Raw genomic sequence first — 21206 nt, forward strand, 5'->3', positions numbered from 1 at the left:
GTGAAAATTCCTACACCCAAAGTTGAGTAGATTCTTCATTCATCATATGTGTGTGTGTGTGTGTGTGTGTGTATGTGTGTGTGTGGTCTCTACCCCAACATTACTATTTCAAAGTCTCAGGATAAATATGTTTTCTTATTTTATTTTCTTATTTCTCACTGGGGGTTTAGCTTACATGTTCTTTATTTAGATTTGAACATATAACAGTTAAGGAGAGTGTTGGAAAATGAACAGTATCCCCCTATCTTCCTGCCCTGTTGAGAAGAACTCCCAAAGACACAGAGAAAGACGAAGAAAGACAGATTAAATCAAAGGCCACTTGTAGGGCAAGAGCAGTCTTCTCGGCGAACATCACCATAGGGGACCTGAGATTCAATTTTTGCTCTACCCTGTTCATTATTGCCTAGATCACCCTGATATGCTCCCCCTTCTGTATCCTTAGATCTACTTTAAATTAAAAGTTTCTTTATTTTTCCCATAGGTCATTTAATATTTTGTGACTGACCTAATGATTCCATGTGGTTAGGAAATCCTATTGCTTTGAAGTCAATAAGTCCTGTTATTTTTAAAGTGAAGATCCAGTAAAGCTGAAGGTGAATGTTTTTTAATAGCTTGTCAAGATGCACATACTTACAGACACAAAAAATACAGTTTATATTGTCTTATAGGACTTCCTTCTCCCAGCTCGACCACTCACTCATGTCTGTATTCTACCTCGCAGTAACAGGGTATAGGATTTTTACGCTGTATTTCTTTACATGGTGTAGTGGTCACTGCCCAACTCTGGAAAATTCTGCTTCTATTTATCCTAAGCAGTAGTTAAACAAAATTACTTCTCATTATTATTCCTTCTTTGTGACGTTTTCTTCCCTTAACGACTTTATATTTTTAGTTAATGTGACAAGCCAATAGTACAGCATGCAAAATCAAAAATCATAAATCAAAAGCATCTGCTAAGTTACAATCCTTTGCCAGATGGATACAGTACTCTTTATAAAATAAAATATGATTGTTGTTGTTCTGGTCTCGAACCCCACTTAGTCAGTGTATGATCCGGTTATTGAGCACTAACCCGGCCCAGAAGGGAGAAGACAGGCCCAAGCATGGCTAGGACTGGAGGAAGATCCAGAGAAGCAGTAAGTACAAAGGGAGAAGAACAGTAGCGAGACTGCATCACTGGACAGTTTGTTTATTTGGAGGGAGACAGGACATTTACACTCTAGGAGAGGGGGTGTAGGGAAAGCCCACAACCCACAGTTGAAAGAGAAGGAGAACCAACTGACTGAAAAACGCTGGTATGAATAATGCATGTGTGGCCAGGGCTGCCTGAAGGCAGAGCCAGCCAGTGTTAGGGGGGTGGCAAGTCCTGTGGTGTTTGGAAAACTGGTACCTCTGAAGTTTGGGTGGCAGCTGGAGACTGTTTTAGAGAGGTTACAACAGGAAAATCATAAACTCACTCAGAAGCTTGGGGAAAAAAAGAAAAGAAACTCTAGCCAGTGTGACACTGACCGCAATAGGAGTCCCGTTGTGCAGCTCTGGCCCATGCTGGTGGCTGCAAAGCCACAGGCAAGTGGCTTATTCATGAATTCCTGCCTTGAATTTGGGGGCCAATATGTAGCGTGAGTTATCATAGGTCTTAATAATAAAAGCCCAGAGTCAGAAACAAGGGAAAATGCTGAGAGGTCAGAGAGATGGAGGAGAAAGCACTCACCTTACCTACTCAACTTCCCAGCCACAAAAAGAATGAGCTCCTGTCTCCTCCTGCCTTACACTTCCTCTCTCTGCCCAGCCATATCACTTCCGTTATGTTTGTGCGGACCTCCAAACCTCTCTGACTAGCGCTAATGCCTAGCTCTGCCCTCTGATCTTCAGGCAAGCTTTATTTGTACAAACACGATTTTATCACATTCCTGTCACTCTCAGGATGAGAAAACTGGGGTTCAAGCATCCTTTGACCCCCATCTTAGCTTCTGACCAGACCTGCATTGTTGGACATAAATTCTGTCAGTGCTAATATTCATTACAAAAAAAAAAAAAAAAGAAAGAAAGAAAGAAACAAAGAAAGAAAGAAAAAGAAAAGAAAATAAAAAGTAAGAAATCCAAGCATTGTGGTTTTCAGAGCAGTAATTTATTTGAGATAAGTTAATTTACCTTGAAATTATACAGTGTCTCCTTTTCATTTGAGTCCCTCACACATATACATCGCTATGATTCACAGATACAGGCAACTGTGTGGACAGGAGGGTGACTCTGTGTAGTTCTGGTTGGTCCAGAGACCGGTAGTATTCCAATGTCTGAAGAGCTTTAAGAATCTATCTTAATCAATAGCCACATCAATCTCTTCTAAGTACTTACAAGAAGTTAATTATTCACATAAAGATCAGACCCTCATAATCAGTCATTTCAAGTCCTCGGGTCATTCCTTGGATTTAGAATCTCTGGATATTTTGTTTTGATCACACGTCACATATCCTTCTTCCAGCTTAAAAACATCTTTTCAAAATAGTTGTACTTTAAAAAAATAACAAAACCTGACTTTTAAGTAATATACTCATCTACCGAAACCACGTTTGTGAATAAAACATTAGTAAATTTGAGGTCTACTGTGTTCTACAAAAGACCAACTACAGAGTGAGCTCTCAGACATATGTTCTGGTGCTTGCCACACCAGTAAGACATGTCCCATTAAATTCTGTTCCTAGTAGTATTTAAGGAGTTTGTGGCCATGCAATTTTATAGAGGTATCGATCCACCAATGCTGTACAGATAAGGCAACCATGCTTAGAGTCACAGGATTTCAATATTTCTGCACAGAGGCTATTGTAAACCATTCCTCAGGGTTGTTCAGTGCTGTTCTCTGATGCTGAGGTATTCATAGTATGGTCACCTGCCTGAAGTCACATAGTCAGTCTGTTACAATGAAACACACATGTTAAACTACCCAGCCCTATTGGATCTGATCATCCAGTATACAAACCACACAGGTGCCATCAGGCAATTCAGGAATATTTGTGATTATACTCTGTTTTCTGGGTACAATTTGAATACCAAAGTTGATATTGTGTTGGTTTTGAATATGTGATCATTAATTTTGCATTGCCAAGCATTTTTATATAACATAAAAACACATTAAGTAATACACCAAGGCTTGTAAGGTATAGATTAGAATAGTGAAAATTAAAAACCCTTGGCTTTAGTTAAGCAAACCTAACCAAAATCTCCAGGGTTTTTATCCCTATAAGAGTCATGAACACTTTACTCCCTATGTTAACTTACACAAACCAGAACCACAAAATTTAAAGCCTTTCATGTATATAGCCAGCAGTACATACAAGAGGCATTTTCTTTTTTTCTGAAATTCCAGGTGGTTTATAGTCTCATCATGCCAGATGATCTTATTTTGATTTATATTTTGCGATTTTAGAAATTATACATCAGAAGGCACAAATATTTTCTGTAATTAATTTCCTGGGATGATTTTCAAATGAGAACTACTGCCCTACAGTTATCATGTGGAATTAATAAAATTTATGTAGTAGTTGAGTTATACATTTTATTTATCTAGTTATACCATTTGGAAATATGAATATATTCTTGAACCTAAGACAATAATTACATGACAACCAAGTATAATGAAATATAGTAGGTACTTAGAAAATATTTAAATACTGTTGACATTTGTTTCAGCTAATTTGCAAACAAGGTCAATGAATATTTATCATTATTTTCTGAAGTGCTAATTTAAGTGATTTCCCTGAATATCTTTAGTTTATAAACATCAATAGCCATTCTAGTAAGAAAGCTTTATCCAATTACAAGTTAGTTAGAAAAAAGCAATCTCATGCAAATAATTGTTTCTTTCCTTTGTGGGTCCTTATAGTACAATACTCCTGGGCAGAATATGAAATGCAAAACATAAAAGTAATTTTCATATATTTATTAATACAAAATTTACAAGTTTATTTAGTCTCCTGTTCCTAGTTGATTAATACTTGTTTTCGCAGTCTTGAGATGAACAGTCTACGTTCATGATTTTTTTCATCTGGCATAAAGAAATACATGAAGAAAGTTCAGTAACAGCTTGTAGAATCTAATTGCTAGAAATGATATTAGTTTGGACTATTGAGCCTCCGTAGATATCAGCTAGAGTGAGGAGAATGCTGTATTTCAAAATCATGAGAAAGTCATGATGAACAAAGTGTTTAACTATAAAGATGCTTGTGTGACTTTTAAGTAGTATAATAATGATATATGCATACTGTATTTACATAATAAATGAAATGAAGCTATCAAGTGATGTGGGATTTCCCTCTGTGTGCTGTGATTACCATTAATGAATAAAGAAAACTGGCTTGGCCTGATAGGGTCGAACAGAGCTAGGTGGGGAAAATTAAACTGAATGCTGGGAGGAAGAAAGTAGAGTCAAGAGAGAAGTCATGCAGGCCCATCGGAGCCGGACTATATTTTAACCAGCAAGCCACTGCCATGTAGTAATACACAGATTACTAGAAATGGGTTAAATTAATATATAAATGTTAGCCAATAAGAAACTAGAGCTAATGGGCCAAGCAGTGATTTAATTAATACAGTTTCTGTGTGATTCTTTTTTTTTTTTTTTTTTTTTTTTTTTTTTTTTTTTTTGGTTTTTCGAGACAGAGTTTCTCTGTAGCTTTGGAGCCTGTCCTGGAACTCCCTTTGTAGACCAGGCTGGCCTCGAACTCACAGAGATCCGCCTGCCTCTGCCTCCCGAGTGCTGGGATTAAAGGCGTGTGCCACCACCGCCCGGCAAAAACAACAAAGCAAGCAAACAAAAGAGAAAAAAAAAAAAACCCTCACTTTTTGACATAGGGTGCCACTTCACGAAGACCTGTGTTACTGGGTGGCAGGTTGCTCCACTCGCTCTCTGAACAGTAGTGTCAGGAAACAGGAAACAGCACAAGGGTTATGCATGCGACTGCTAAGAGATTCTTTGACATAACCTCTTCAACAACAAAGAAAGTGAAGGCAGAAGATGTTTCCATTACACTGAAGCCAGGCTAGCTCCTAAAACGCTTCAATCCTTTGTCTGGTTTATATTTTCATTGCACACGCTAACGCTGAAAGGTGGGGTAGAAAAGCAAGCAAGATTGTAGAAAAGCAAAAATGGCAGTCAGCAGCTTGTTAAGGGCAAGAAGCCATTGTTTCAGCTATGCCCCCAGGTCATTGTTTTTTAGGTAGCATGCCAAGTCATGCTTAGCAAATGAGCAGAACACCCAGTGATTTAAGGAAGTAACTAAATAAATCAATATCTAATAATTGGTCTTTTTCTACCTTAATCTACCTCAGGACCATTTGCTGAAACATGGCCAGCAGAATGTTATGCTGTGAGAAAACATGTAAGCAGTAGAAACCTGGAAGGAGGCAGAAAGCTCAGGAGAGTTTGAATACATGGTAGGGATCAAAGACAGACAGAGCTAGCACTGGAAACTGGACTCCTGAAGAAATGCCCCTGAATATGACAAGCATTTGACATCTCCTTTCAAGGAACAGGCTGGCTTGGTTTGCAGCATCTTAATGTCTGTGCTTCTTGGGAGTTGGAATTTGCTATATTAAATAATTATATTCATGATATTTCTTTTTTCTCACTCTGTTGACCCTGTACAGTTTCCTTCAATATTATTTCTCTCTTCTACTTTTTTGTTTATTTGATTTTTGAGACAGGGTTTCTACGTATAGCTTTGGAGCTTGTGCTAGTAATTGCTCTGTAGAGCTGGCTGGCCTTGAATTCTTAGAGATCCACCTGCCTCTGCCTGCTGAGTGGCAGGATTAAAGTCGTGCAACACCTCTGCCAGGCTCTCTTCTACTTATTGTCTTTAGTCTATTAATAATCATTAGTGTACCTTTCTATTTGTCTTTTCCACTTGGATCTACAATAACAAATGTGTAGTACACACAGTGCAATCTGCACCTTTGCCTTCTAAAATGATCCGCTCTTAATGGATAATTTCTTCATATCTAGCAGTTACTGTACCTTCATAGTGTGCCTATTATTATGATTCTAGCCAACCAGCATGGTTCATGGCTGGCATTTCTGGGTTCCAGGACCACGCATGTGCAGACAAGCCCTCAGAAAAATATCTAGCCAATCAGCACGACTGGCATTTCCGAGTTCGAGGACCATGAATGTGCGGACAAGACCTCAGGCAAAATACCTAGCCACCCCGGGGATCTTAAAAGGTCATGCATGGCCCACATGCGGCATGGTTGCATCACCTACATATGATGCAACTACATAAGCTCTTGTGTGCATGCATGAGCTCCATCATCTCCACATGACATAGCTATGTCATTTCCCTGTACACATGTGCTAGGTAGCCTTTAAAAGCTGGACGTGCCAGCTTCAGACCTCTCTATCTGCAGACTGGCTTCACCAGGCTTGCACACGTCTACTCTAATAAACTCCTAGGTGGGTTTATTGCATGCTTAGTGCTTCCTTCTTACTTGTGCGAGGTCATTTCACCTACCCTTAAAAGGGATTATTGTTGGAAACAATGTCCTTACTCTCAAAGGGGCACTGATGATGGAGCCTCGGGCTCTGAACACCAGTCTAATGTAAGTGTAAAGTTCATAGTTCTTTTATTATACCCAGCAAATGCTCAATATAGGACAGCAATTTTTACTGCTGTTATTGTCACTTATTTGATGGTGCAGAGATAAGAAGAGAGGATCAGAAAAAATGGAATAGAGATGCTTTTAAACTACTTCCAATTATCCGTGTTATCAGAGCTTTCTTGAATACTTTTTTGTCTTTTTTAATATTATTAATTATTATTTATTTTACTTACCAACCAGTTTTTCCTACCTCCTCTTTTCTCATTCACTCAGTCCATCTCCTTTCTGTCCCCCTTCTCATCCACTACTCCTCTGTCTCCATTCAGAAAGGGGTGAACCTCCCATGGGAGTTAACAAAGCAGGGCACATCAAATTGAGGCAGAGCCAAGCTCCTCACTCTGTATCATGGCTGAGCAAGGCACCCCAGCATGAGGACTGGGTTCCCAAAATCTAGCTCAAGTGCCAGGAAAAGGTCCTAATCCCACTGCTAGGATCCCCACAAATAGAGAAAGCTATACAACTATAACACACAAGCAGAGGGGCTTGGTAGGTCTTCTTAACTGCTCATCCAGAGTTGGTGAGCTCCCAGGAGCTCAGGCCCCCTGGCTCTGTGGGTTCCCCATCATGACCTCCCTGGCTCATACAACCCTTTCTCTACCTCTTTAGCAGGACTCCAGGAGCTTTGCCCAGTGCTTGGTTGCAGATCTCTGCATCTGCTTCTGTCAGTTACTAACCCCAAAATACATCCCCTATGGATATCTCTTTCATAGTTTCCCCATCCATCCTGTTCTCAACCAGTCAAACCCGATCCCTCATGTTTTATACTCTCCTTGATCCAGGAACTTAGAAAGCATCAAAGAGTACAAAGAAGTGAGTTTTTCTTTAAAAAAATAAAAAAAAAGAAGAAAAGAAAAAAAGAACCTGAAAAATCCAGGAGAACGACATTGAACTGACAAGGATAAAAACTGAGAGGTGTCTAAGTGAACTTCTACTGACAATTTTTTACGTATTAGTAGCTTAACAAAGAAGGAGATCTTATTCAAAAAAAATTCCAAGGCAAAGCATGATTTATCATAACATTTAATTTGATTGAAAATATTTGACTTCATTGTTTGAAAATTTGATGGTAGTTCAAGATACCTCAAAAATAACATTTGCTAATTTTGCCTTTTAAATTTAATCATATTTTCAATTTAAAATAAATACTGTTTTGGTTTTCAGTATCCAAAAAAATGATAATGATGATGTCCATCTAAAACCTTGTGTAACTTCTGAAAACTTATGCTTCCAAATCCATGCATTCCCAGACATCTGTTAGCCATGGATACTTTGCTGTGTAGAAGAGGTGTGCACAGCCTGATCCCACTCAGAGATAAGACCACTACAGTTTATACACCTGATTCCTCTTCACTACTGAAGAGAAATCTCTACCAAAGTAAAGTGGAGGGAAAAAGGCAAGGAAGAAAGGTTAGGAAAAGAAAAAAGAAAAAAACATTTTTCTTAGCATTCCTTTAACAAAATACAAAGATTCAGAATCTATAGTCAGCAGACAGCAAATCACTCTGTAGCTTCCTTTATCCTCACAGACAACAGGGGAGGACTAAAGTTCCAAAATTACTTTCACTATATAAGTATAGGCTTGAGATAAAAGCAAGACGTCCCTCAAATCCTTACTGAGAAATTAATGATCAGTATGATAATGAGTCCATTTCCTCTGCAAGCCAAGTCAGGAAGCTATTTCCTTTCACAACAAAAGAGCAAAGTGAACCGGGCACTAAATACTCAAACTTCATGTGGACGTTTTAAATGTCATTCAGGGTCATCCTTTTTTCACTGAAATTTTGAGAGAAAGAAAACAACTGAGAATATTTTCCTCCCGTGATGCTTTGAGAGATATTGAATTGCACACTTCCATTTTAACTTTGTGCCTGGCATTTTGAGGTTTATATAGAAATAAGATCAATTATTACATAGTCAGAATTTATAATTAGTAATGGAAAGCTGAAATGTTTACCAGTTTTAGAATACAATATAATAAATGATATTAAGTAAACTTTACAAAATTTCAAGGGAATTTAGAAATCATCTCCTATCCTAAACCAGTAAGAATTTGAAACTAGAGAAATCTATTGCTTTGAAATTGCCTCAGCAATTAGCAATGTAATCCAAATTTTTTTTTCTATTCTAAAACATTAGTCTGTGTATTTCTCAAAATATCATGCGACACCTTAGTTATAAATTATGCTGTAACAGTTTTCATTCTATTATCTCCTTGCCTTATGGGCCATCTCATTGACAGATTTCTCTTTAGCTACTCAGGGCATGGCAGTGGTCAGGATTAGTAGCACATTTTAACTTGAACTTTACAAAAAATAACAATTCTTTTTTGTTTTTTTTTTTTTTTGTTTTTTTTTTCAAAACAGGGTTTCTCAAGCCAGGTGGTGGCGCACGCCTTTAATCCCAGTACTCGGGAGGCAGAGGCAGCTGGATCTCTGTGAATTCAAGGCCTGCCTGGTCTACAAGAGCTAATTACAGGACAGGTTCAAAAAGGTACAGAAAAACCCTGCCTCAAAAAAAAAAACCCAAATCAAACCAAAACAAACAAACAAACAAAACAAGAAAAGGTTTCTCTCTGTGTAGCTTTGGAGCTTGTGCTAGAGCTCACTCTGTAGACCTGGCTGGTTTCAATCTCACAGATATCCACCTGCCTCTGCCTCCTAAGTGCTTAGACACAAGGCATGAGCCACCATAGTTGGTTACCGATACATTCTGATATGTCTAGTATTGTATTGATGAGACATCTGAGCTTGGATTCTTTACAATAATTGAGATTGTGTATTCATGCTCCAGGGTAGCCATCAAGGGCTCAATCCCTTTGTTGTTGCTGTCTCAGGGCAAGAATAGAAACTATGTTAAGTCTGAAATAATTTCTTTTTCTTTAGAAAATTTTAGAAAGAAATTCTCTCTTTAGATAAAATAGACAAACATAAAGTTAGATCTATACCTAATGCCCAAATGTTGATTATTTTTAGTTGGACTTTGAGCCACAGAGCTCAAAGGTTGCTTCATTTAAGTAAATCAGTATAAGATTTACAAATAATATGATATTTGCTCTTAAAAACAATTTTTAAAATATAAAAATAAAAATTAAATGTTAAATCAAAGCCATAAGCTTAGCAGTGAGAAAAACTGGTTTCAATTGTAGACTGTGGTAGCTCTCTCTGTTTCCATTCTTAAGACTGACAAAGGTGTTTCCATCTTAGGTCCTAAAGTCTCTCTCCTGTTTTTATTGTCACTATCAAATGAAGAATAAAATTTGTTTGATAAAAAGCAACTTAATATTTAGAAAGACAAGTTAGGGCAAACCATATAACTCAAACCTGTGTATATCTTGACCTTTGTATAATGTACAGTATTTAGAGAGTGGACAAAAATGATAACACTTGTATCTATCTATTTGATTACTCTGATGCAGACTCTTCTAAGACACTCTTCCTAAAAGCTGATGAAGAGCAATGGTAAGAACACACCTTCCTTAACCCCGGTCAGTGGCTTTGCTCCTGCACAGCAATCATGGGAGATTTATGCTGCAGCAGTAAGTGAGCATAAACAACCAGTAGACATTTCATTTTACAGACGTTGGTGAAGCTTGTTATAAAACTACAACCTAGAGCACTGATTGGTTGTTTTGCATTCACTAAATAGAGGGTGAGGTTGGTTGTATACTTTACTACAAATTAGATATCACTAAATTCTTAAAAAATAAAACATATTCATATATCTTTTGCTCCTGCTGACTTGAGAAATAAGTAAAATTTGTATCAAATTAATCCAGAGTTTGTATCAACTGTTAATTAAACGGGTGGGTACAACACACATATTGTTAAGACAAAATGAACACAAAGGTGCAGGTTCTTGTCTTTTGCTGTCATTAACAGTGTTTGTTTAGAAAAACTTCAGGCAGTATGATTTGAAAGAGCTACATGATTTTGTTAACAAAACATTCTAGGCCATGTAAGCAACAATGGCAGGTCAAGTTACATATACAAAGAAATAAAAAAAAAATCCTTTAGTGAGAGTTTAATTGCATACCAATTTATGCATATACTTTCACATGTAATTCTTTCTCTTTCTCTCTCTCTTTTTAAAGCAAGTTTTGGAACTGTCTTACTCATTGTTCTGTTGCTGTAAAGATATATGGTCAAGGCAACTCTTGTAAAAGAAAGAAATTTGGATCATACTTATTCTTTCAAAGGTTTAGTCTATTCTTATCATGGCATGGAGCATGGTAGCATGGAGGTGTGGTGCTGGAAAAATACCCTAGAGCGAAAGGGTGATCAGCAAGCACAGAGAATGAAGCTGAGCCTGGCGTGGGCCTCTAAAACCTCAAAGCCTACCAGCAACAGCACACTTCAGCAATACCACACCGACTCCAACAAAGCCATGTCTTCTAATTCTTCCAGTTCTTTCCAACACTTCCACTTCCTGGTGATTAATCACTCAACTGTATGAGCCTAAGGAGGCTGTTATTACTCAAAAAAAGTGAAGAAATTTAGGAAAAGAGGTCAAAGGGAAGGAGTGAAGATAGAGGGAGCTAGAAAGAGAGAGAGAACCATAAGACACATGATTTAGTGTTTCCATATTGACTCTTAGTATTAATATTTCTTTTCAAGTACCATCAATGGTATCAGGCTGGGCCACTTTTTTATATAGTTTGAACTGAAAGATGAACTAGGTCAATGAGTTGCTTAGCCTAATCAACTTTTTTTTTTTTTTTTTAACAAGACAGCTTATGGCACAGTGGATATGTGGAATCCCTTAGACTGAGGTTTTAGACAGGTATGTACTACTGAGCATAGCACAATTTAGGTACGTGCTTAAGAGAGTTGTGTTCAGCCTTTAAAACTTGTTTTTTTTTTGTTTGTTTGTTTGGTTGGTTGGTTTTTTGTTTTGTTTTGTTTTTTGTTTGTTTGTTTCTTTCTTTTCAGCCAGAATTCAATCAGTGAAGGAGAATTATATGATGGTTTTCTCATGACAACAGATTTATGGGACAAGTGTTTTAAACGTATGGGGCAAGCTGAGACAGCAAATATTGGAGGGGGATTTAGAAGAACAAAATGATGCTGTGTTTTCAACTTGAGAAAAGAAGCATGCCCAGGGCAATTTACAGAGAAGGTAACACACAGATAGAATGACCCTTAGAAAGTGAGTGACTCTGATTCTCATTTCTCTAGGACCTTGGTAAACCCTTCGGTAACAGGCCTGCTGTCAGTGGGCTCAACAGCGACAAGGACAGCTGCAGTCGAGGAATGCTTTTGATATTACGCACACTCGCAAGTCATCGCTGGAGCCTCACTCCTGTTTTCTAAATATTACAGTCTATCAGTTTAACCCAGTAAAATCTGTTACTGCGCAGAGAAAGGGATTATAGAACACAGGGTTCTAACTAACTTGCACAGTAGAACACACAGCAGGACCTCACTTTTGGACACTGAAAATAGTTGTTACTTGAAACTGCCTTTCTAGTGGAGATCAAGAAGATAATGGCCACATTTTAGGAGACACAGCAATGAAGAATGATGCCTGTGCAGTAGAGGAGAAGCACAGCACTGGAACTGAACTGAAGAATTTAAGACTCCAAAAATCTCTTTATATAGAGGTGGCTTTTTATTGTGACTTTGAATAATTGGGACGTAAAAACTGACTTTTTTGGAGAAAAAAATCAACATCATGGAAAGAAAACAAAAATGATTGAAGAAGAATATTTTCCCCAGGACACATGGATAAGAAAAGACCTTTCATCAAGCATTAGTAAAACTTAAACAAGAAAATAGATGTTAAAACAACAGACAACAACAGCAGCAGCAGCAGTAGCAAGCAGCAAATGCACCAAGCACAGCAAGAGCAGGGAAGCTGAAGGAAAGTAGCAGCAAAAGTAGATTAAGGACACCAATAGGCAGGCAGCCCTGGGGTTGACACAATTTTAAATATCACTGGCTAGCATGGGAAAAAGAGGCAAATTCTAAGAGCTGAATAGCAAAGCAAAATGCCCGGACAGCAGAGGCCCCTGTCTCAAGAGCACTATATTTTGCAAATATTTGAGCAGTTGTTAATAAATAAAAAGGAATAAATAAATAAGATGATGTTTATGAGTAGATATGTGACATTTATATATGACATTTATATATAGAACATATTACTCTTAATCTTTAATTCATGGCCATTTCCTTATTGTGCTGTCACAGACTATTCCAGAATTAGCATATATTTACTAAGCAGATTCTGGTAAGTAATCCATTTGTTGTTAAAACAAGTACCCTGCTGATACTATTAGGAACAATTAAAAGTAACCTTCAGCAGCTGCCACATTGACCTTTGTCTCAGTCAGGCATGAACTGGTCACAATGGGTGTCTGTTCTAACAACAGCTTCACGTCTGGTGCTGCCTAGTTCCCAGCTGCTCTTTCACCCTCACTTACCGTCATGGTCGGAAGGTAAAATGCTGTATTTATAGGTAAAGATCCCCACAAATACAGTTATAATACAATTTGCAGCCTAAATCAATGGTGCTTTCATGGGGTGCAAACATTTCCTTGCACTCTCAGTGACTGCACACAAGAACTCACTCTGTGGATATTTGTAGCTAGTTGTTCATTTCTTAACTTGCCTGAAGTTTCATGGATGTAAGCTTAAAAGAAAATGTTCTGACGTAAGACACACAAAGCTACTTACCATATAAGTACCCTGCTTTTCAGCCAGTATTACCACCCCCAGATTACTTTTATTAAATTATACTTCATTGAAATAATTGGTATGGATTCTTACAATGATTTCTTAAGCCATGATGCATATATATATATATATGCATCTCAGAATAATTAAATGTTAACACATACTCTAAAATCTCGAGAAACAATCATTTAAGACATTAATTATAAAAGTTCCATATAATCTTACTTGGTTTGAGAGGAAAAGGTGGTGTTACACTGTAGGAGTTTTAGGAGACCATATCTAGAGGGACATTATACACATCTACTTACTGCAGACCAAATAACCATCCAATTTGATGAAGTAATGAATTTGTAGAAAGAGCTAACTGGAGAATAACTTATTGGTTGCCTTCAGGATCAGGGATGACTCAAAACATCTTCTTCACTGAAGAGCCCACACCAACACGGACAAAGTAGAACAGAAACTGGAAGCTAGTGCTGTCTGTAGCCCTTGCAGGCGGCTTAGCAGATTCAACTTTCTCCTCTCTACAGCTTGTCTGGGAAACTTCTCTCCCAGGAGTTTGTTTCCAGAGACTGGAGTTGAAGAGGTCTATTGAGTCCTGAAATTTTCGCTTTCCCAGAAATGAAGTAGGTTTACTTTTCAAGTCTCACAAAACTCTTCTTTAACACAAACAATAAAAACTCAGAGACAGACACTGGGGTTTAACCTGAAGATCAGAAAAGCAGAACAGCCAGCCACGGGCTCTTACCTCTATCTCAGGCCTCAAACTGGTGAGATCCTGTCTCCATGAATCCTGAAGACTCCATACCTCACACTCCACATTCCACATTCCACTCATTTCCTGTCTCCCCTTTATACTCCTCTCTCCACCCAGCTGTATTGCTCCTGTCTCTGCCTCCCTAGTGCTGGGGTTAAAGGCATGTGATTCCAAGTGCTGGGATCTCCTTTGTGTGAGCTCTGTTTCTCTTTTAGACAGACACAATCCTCTGTAGCCCAGGGTAGCCTTGAACTCACAGAGATGCATCTACCTCTGTCTCCAGAGTCCTGGAAATAAAGGTATGTGTCAACACTCCCTGGTCTGTATGGATGGCTGGTATGGCAGCTTTGCTCTCTCATCTTCAGGAAAGCTTTATTTATTAAAACACACATAATATACCACTATATTCCTCTCTCCTCCTTCCTGGAGGGAAGACTATAGAGTAGAGTGAGTGATAGTACATTTCAAACTGCGACGAAACGTGGAAAACCAGACATATGGGCTTGCTGTAAACTTTATATGACTTTATCTCAAATTTCCAAAATATCATTTGTTGAATTTACAATTATGATAAGGCATATGTATAATTTTTGAAACATGCCTAAAATGATTATTAGTTATATTCAGTATGTATATTTGTAGTTATATAAACATTATTTCTTGCCCAGAATAATGCAGATTTTTGACTTTGCAAATTTGAGCAAGAAACAAATAGAGAATATAGAACTTAATTCTTTATATTTCTATATATAAATCTTTATTCATGTTTAATATTAATGACATAGCAATATGATGCTGTTGTTGTTGACCACCCATATTTCTCTTCAGATTATAGTGTTCACATTTCCCTGCTTTTCCTCAACTAAAACTAATAATGTTCATAACTAAATATTTCAGCTTCTTTGTCCTGTACAAAGTAGTGAACACATTAGCAATCTCATACACAGCAGCTGTCTGATTCTGGGCTAGCCTTGCTAGAACCTCAGTGTTCAACATGGAGCATTTCTCTTCATGGTAGACAAACTGTTTCCTCTGTCAATCTCCTTTGCCCATTCCATTACCATATCCACATCTATGAAACAAGGTCTCAGCCAGCCTCGACTTCCTTCCTAGCCTAATACTCAGCCCCCAGCAATAAATTAAAGCGAATAGCAGCCCTGCTGTTCCCCTCCCTCTTCAGAGGCCCCCACCTGGTTGTGACCTTTAGCAGTGGCATCCCACAAACTGACAATCAACTCTTGGAAACATACAAGTTATAAAAGAGTAGGTTGTCACTGTCTCACATCTCACAAAAATTAACAAGTCTTTCAGTCATGGAATGCCTGCAGTAGACCAGCTAAAACCACACTGACATGTACAAGCCAAAAACTTTGCTGTGCCCTCCTTTCCTGCAAAGTACGTCTTTCTTAATCCAACAACCTCCTTGGTCCTTGTACTCTTCCTCCCCTCCCATGCCACTCCCCCTCCCCCACCTTAGTGCCTCTTTCTCCCTATTCTTATCATGGAGCTTTCTTTGCCCGAAAATTTCATACAGGCATAAAGTGAGAAACAATCCAATACAGTAAATCGTTTCCTCTCTCAAACTCTTACCCAAACTCTGATATTAATGTCAGGTTTTTCCTTTTGGGCACAGGGACAAGATTTCAGATATCCTCATCTGTTACATTCCTGGAATCTCCTTAATGTTATTCTCTGGAACAAGATAAGCAACCTTTAAGAACTTTTAGAAACATATTTAAACATGGTCTTCTAAGAGGTATCTTCTTATTTTGAACAACAGGAGGTGAGAGCTTACAGGCAGCTAAATAATTGTCAGTAGATCGTATCAGACTATTTTACCTTCTAGAAAGAAATGCATGCTGATTACAGGGCCTCTTAAGCTGCTCCTCATGCACACACTTTGAAACTGCTAATTTATCAGCCAATCTTCCTGACCTGCTATTTCAATCAACAAGTATTTTTGAAAGTATTACACAGATCAAAAACAAGACAGAGATGCATTAGATGATCTTTTGTGTGTGATACCTGCTTCTTTCATGCGGTTTCCTTCAGAGAGGAAAATCCTTTCATGAGGCTTGGAGCTCAATCAATTATAATGAGTGTGATTTGTGTTTACATTTTGGCTTTATTTTGCAAGACAGAAATTGGTTCTGTTGGAATAGAAAAAGGTAGTTTAAATTTTTAAAAAGAAAACATATATTTAAGAAAGATATGCAAAGTGAATGTGTATAGTTAAGTATAAATATTTAGTCATCTTACATGCATTTGCATAATTTAAAAATAATCAACTATAAATCCCATTTTCTTGATTTCATTGTTGTTTATTTTATTTCAAATACTGTCCTTCATCATGCACTTGAACTTTGCTGAAAATAATGGAAACATTAGAAAATCAAGTGTGTCATTCTCTAAGTATGATATCTAGAATTAAGTGGTTATAAACATGCTTCTGATTTTTTTAAATAAGAAAATGTTTAGCATCCATGTTCCAGTGTAAGCGTTATTTGGCAATAAGTCTCTCTTTGTCTCTTTGGGTATTTGCAGAACCACACTTTGGAGTACATAGAATAGAACGCATCTGCAAGTATTGCAATAGAAGTCACAGGGTCTAATCACCAAAGTGTTGAGTGTGACCAACACAGAGGAGAAATGAGAAGGTATCTACCTATTCCAGACCCTAAAACAAGGACTTTAGTATGTCATCACGTTTATTGGAAAAGTAGCTAATCCTTGTTATGAATACAAACTATTGGATATAAGTCCATTAATTTTGAAATACCTTCGTGTCTCAAGATTACTGATGAAGACGCCATATATAATTATATAAAGCAAAAGAAAATCATAATTTTTCTAAGAACCTGAAAGAAGACATAACATTTATATATACATACATACATGCACGCATATATGTATAAATAATATAATACATAGTATAATACAATATAGTATTCTAATACATATTATAATTCATTATAGTATCTAGTAGTCTAATTCAATGTGTAATATGTATATTGAGTATGGTGTTTTACAATAACATTTTAAAATGCCACACACATCTAAAAAGAGATGGGCAACAGAAATCAGACTTGGTAGGTTAAATGAAAAATGTGTGAGTGTGTGAGTGTGTGTGTTTCTATGTATTGATTGAATAGAAAGGGGGTATTATATCTCAGAGAATTTACCAGGATTGTGTGTGATCCAAATCCAGAGAAGAAAATCATCAAGAAACTCAATTTTAAAAATCAATAAAATACTATAGCTCTCGACAACAAAATTCAAGGAATCCATATTTCAGAAATTGGCAGATTTCTAAATGCCATCTCTTTCGACTTCTTATATTAAATAGAGCATAAGAAACAAGGTCTCTGTCAAGAATTATGGGACATGTATGTAGAATTGTACACTCCATTGGGGAAATGTGAAAGATAGCCTCAGCAAATGGGAAAGCACTGAGCTTTGTTACTATAAAATACTGATACAAAACAAGACAGAACCAGGAAAATTCTTGACTTTTCGATTCCAGTTCTTTAAAACTGAAGTTAAAACCATTGAACAAATAAATTACATTAATACTTATATATTCGGTATTTTAAGACATGAAAAGACAGCTGAGACTGAGAATACATGTTTCTTCTGGATTAGATGACATTAATAGGTTCTGCCGTTTACATTGATTTGGTTTTATGTGTTTGTGTTTGTGTTCGTGCAAAATGGGAATCTCCAAAGCATAAATGAATAAATAAATAAATAAATAAATAAATAAATAAATAAATAGAATTTTTAAATGAAAAATATTTTCAACTGACTAGGAAAATTTATGTAGTTATAGTGTGTTCCCAAAGCCTGCCATCCTCCATGTCCATGGACTCTTTCTCCCATTTCCTCCAAAATAAAACATCTGCTGGAAGAAAGGTGTAGCTACAAGATTCAGGAAGTAGCAAAAGTTATAGCCTCCCTGCTAAAACTTGCACCAGCAATTTTTTGGTGATGTAGCTATCATGAACCACACATGCTTCTGTAGATAGCCAATAACATATGTTCCTATCAGTGGTTCTTCTCATAAGCTCTATAAGTGTATAGATAACTACGATAAATTTATTAAGGTGGGAAACTAGACATGGGTGAAACTATTCCTTTATTTCTTCACTCTCCCGTCTTGGGTGAATATATTTTCAACATAATATTCTTAAAACTACACTACTATATTCCAAAAGTTTACATGCTTAATTCTATCTATTTCAATATATTCTGCACTACTGAATGAAAAGACGATGTAACTCAAGATCAGCGAAATTCTCGGATATTCAATATATGATATTGCTTTTAGAAAAGAAAAAGAAAAATTCTAAAAGTAGCTGGTATATAGTAATATGTAATGAAACATATACATTCATTTTTATATTTTTTAACATATACATTCATATTCATATATGTAACAATATATTCGTATATATTCATAATATTCAGTATTGGAAATCATATTGGGAGCCTCAGGCATGCTAGGCCACCATTTTATCACATAGATATATTCCTGTAGCTGTTCCCTTCTTTGGACTGCCAACTCCCAAATAATGATTCAGAGACTTTTTATTAATAATGACAGCTTGGACTTAGCTTAGGCTTGTTACATCTACCTCCTAAAACTTAAATTAACTCATTTATTTTAATCTACATTCTGCAACATGCCTTCTTACTTCTCCTCAGTAACTTATGCCTGTCATTCTCTGCATCTTTCTGGCAAATCCCCTGCCTCTCAGATTCTTTCCTGAGTTCTTCCCTGAATATGAAGGTCCTGCCTATCCTCTAATGCCTAGCTATTAACCACTCAGCTCTTTATTAACCCAATCAGAAAATAACCTAGGCTGATGAGGTAAAACAGAAATATTTCACAGTATACAAAAGGATTATCCCACATCATATCCCCTTCTCCTCCAAAAAATACTCTTGAATCAGACTTTAAACTTAAATTCAACATAGTTTAAACTTGAAGTATACTTAATGGTACATGTTAATTTTAACATGCCATTATGACTAAAGTATTACATATATATTGTATCTCTTTTATACATCCTAAACCAAGTAAATAAAATATACTGTAAATGCAATTATATAATAAATAATGTAACAGATATAAGTTTTACTATAGCATAACCTAAATATAAATATTGATTATGAACAAGTCAGACTTCTTTGGGCAAATGTGACATGTGGAGAAGTAAGAAAAAAACTCTTATGGAAAATCTGAATGCATAAATACCACTGAATATGTGGTTGGACTTAAACCTACATTTATCTTTTTTCTATGTCACAATCCTATGTAAGTCTAAGCCCTAAACTACATTGGTAATGATTTTCTAAACAAAGTGTCATGAATGTATGGTCTCGGAAAGAAATTCCATATTCTCTTTCATGAGAAGTAGTAGAGATGGTTTTGAAATGCTGAAATGATGTGTGGAGGGAAATGAGAACACTCAGGCAGCAGCGCAATAAACATGGTGTTTAGCTCCTTTTCCCAATCTCCACACAGTGGCATTGGAGCAATTTCCTAGAGCCTTTCTGATGGAGTGGGGGGATTGCCACATCAATCCTTCGTGAAAGGCACTGTCACAGTTGTTCCAAGTGACAACAACTAGTCCCTAATTTTCCTGACATCTTCCTGGTATTCCCTACTGGTTATCTAGATTTGAAATTTAATTTTTAAGCACTTATATGTATTTGCATTTATGAAAGCCATGCTCCATGGATAACAGAATATCTTTTTGCCAACAAGAGTTAGTAGTACTGGGAGGATTTGACTGACAAGAAAAAATTTTAAAGAATACAAAAGCACCTGAGCAAGACAGAAACCCTTGAAAAAAATCCTATAGACACTTTGGAAATACTATCCAAAGGAAGCCTTCTTTTCCTTTACACTGACGAAACCAGAGGAGTGAGAATAAGTGGAAGCATAAAGGACTGGGAATGAACAGCACTGACAAATTTTTGTTATTTTCGAAGACTAGTTGCTCTGATGTACCACTTTCCATTTTTATAGTTTATAAACCACCTCCACAACATCCTCAAAGATAGAAACTTTATAATGCCTCACTGTGATTCATTCACAACTGGGATGAATTGTAAATCAAAAGTCACCCAATTTTTAAGGCCCTGGTTTTTGAACATGGTGAACTTGGAAATATGACACTCCAGGTACCCAAATTTGATGCATAGAAGAAAGCTACAGCTATATGTGTCAGAAGTCTAGACCCTTGCCATGGGTATTGGTAAAAAGCCAAGTATGGTATTCATATACTACATAATGATGACAACAGATTCTGAAAATGCAATGTAAATGCTTTTGTTATTTTACTTTCATAACATGATTATATTTTTAAGTCATATCATTAACGTGGGACAACTGCTTAATGTGCTATGTGTTTGTTGATTGAGATGTGATTATGTACGGCCTCTATTCATTTCAGGTTATTCAATTAATTAATGTTTTTTTTATTTTTGTTGGTAAGAAGTTATTGCAGTGTTTTAAAAGCTCTACAACAGCATATATATGTTTCTTTATAAATATGAGTTCAATTTTAAGAGAATGTTGTGATATGGATGACAATGAACATAATTTTATGACTACACAATAGAAATGGGATATTGAGTGTAGCAAAGACAAAAAGTCAACTCAATTGAAAGTGAGGAGAGATTTGATTCAAGACTCAAGGGTCACTGAGCCATTTAGCAGTATTGAGTTTCATTTATCGTCAAAGTTCACCAAATAAATCACTTCTTCCAATCATGAATTTTTAACCACTGTATGTCCATAAAATGGATTAATATAAACCACACAAAACAAAACCAATATGATTAATATTCTGAACTCTAAAGCACTTGAACCACAAATATTGGGAAAATAAATATTTTAAAAAGATTATACCACAGAAAACAAATTACCCCAAAACTTCTCTGACAGAAAAAACACTAGCCACAGCCTGCTCCTGCAATTCAGGATGTATTAGTAATTTACTGACAAGAAAACTATTCTAAACTTTGTGTACAGAACTGTGTAACTTAGAAAGAGAATTTTTTTCTCTGGATATTGTTTTCCTATCTACTAGATATCAGTATTAAAACATAAAACCGAT

Source organism: Chionomys nivalis, chromosome 24 (genome assembly GCF_950005125.1).
Source record: "Chionomys nivalis chromosome 24, mChiNiv1.1, whole genome shotgun sequence".
Classification (NCBI taxonomy): Eukaryota; Metazoa; Chordata; class Mammalia; order Rodentia; family Cricetidae; genus Chionomys; species Chionomys nivalis.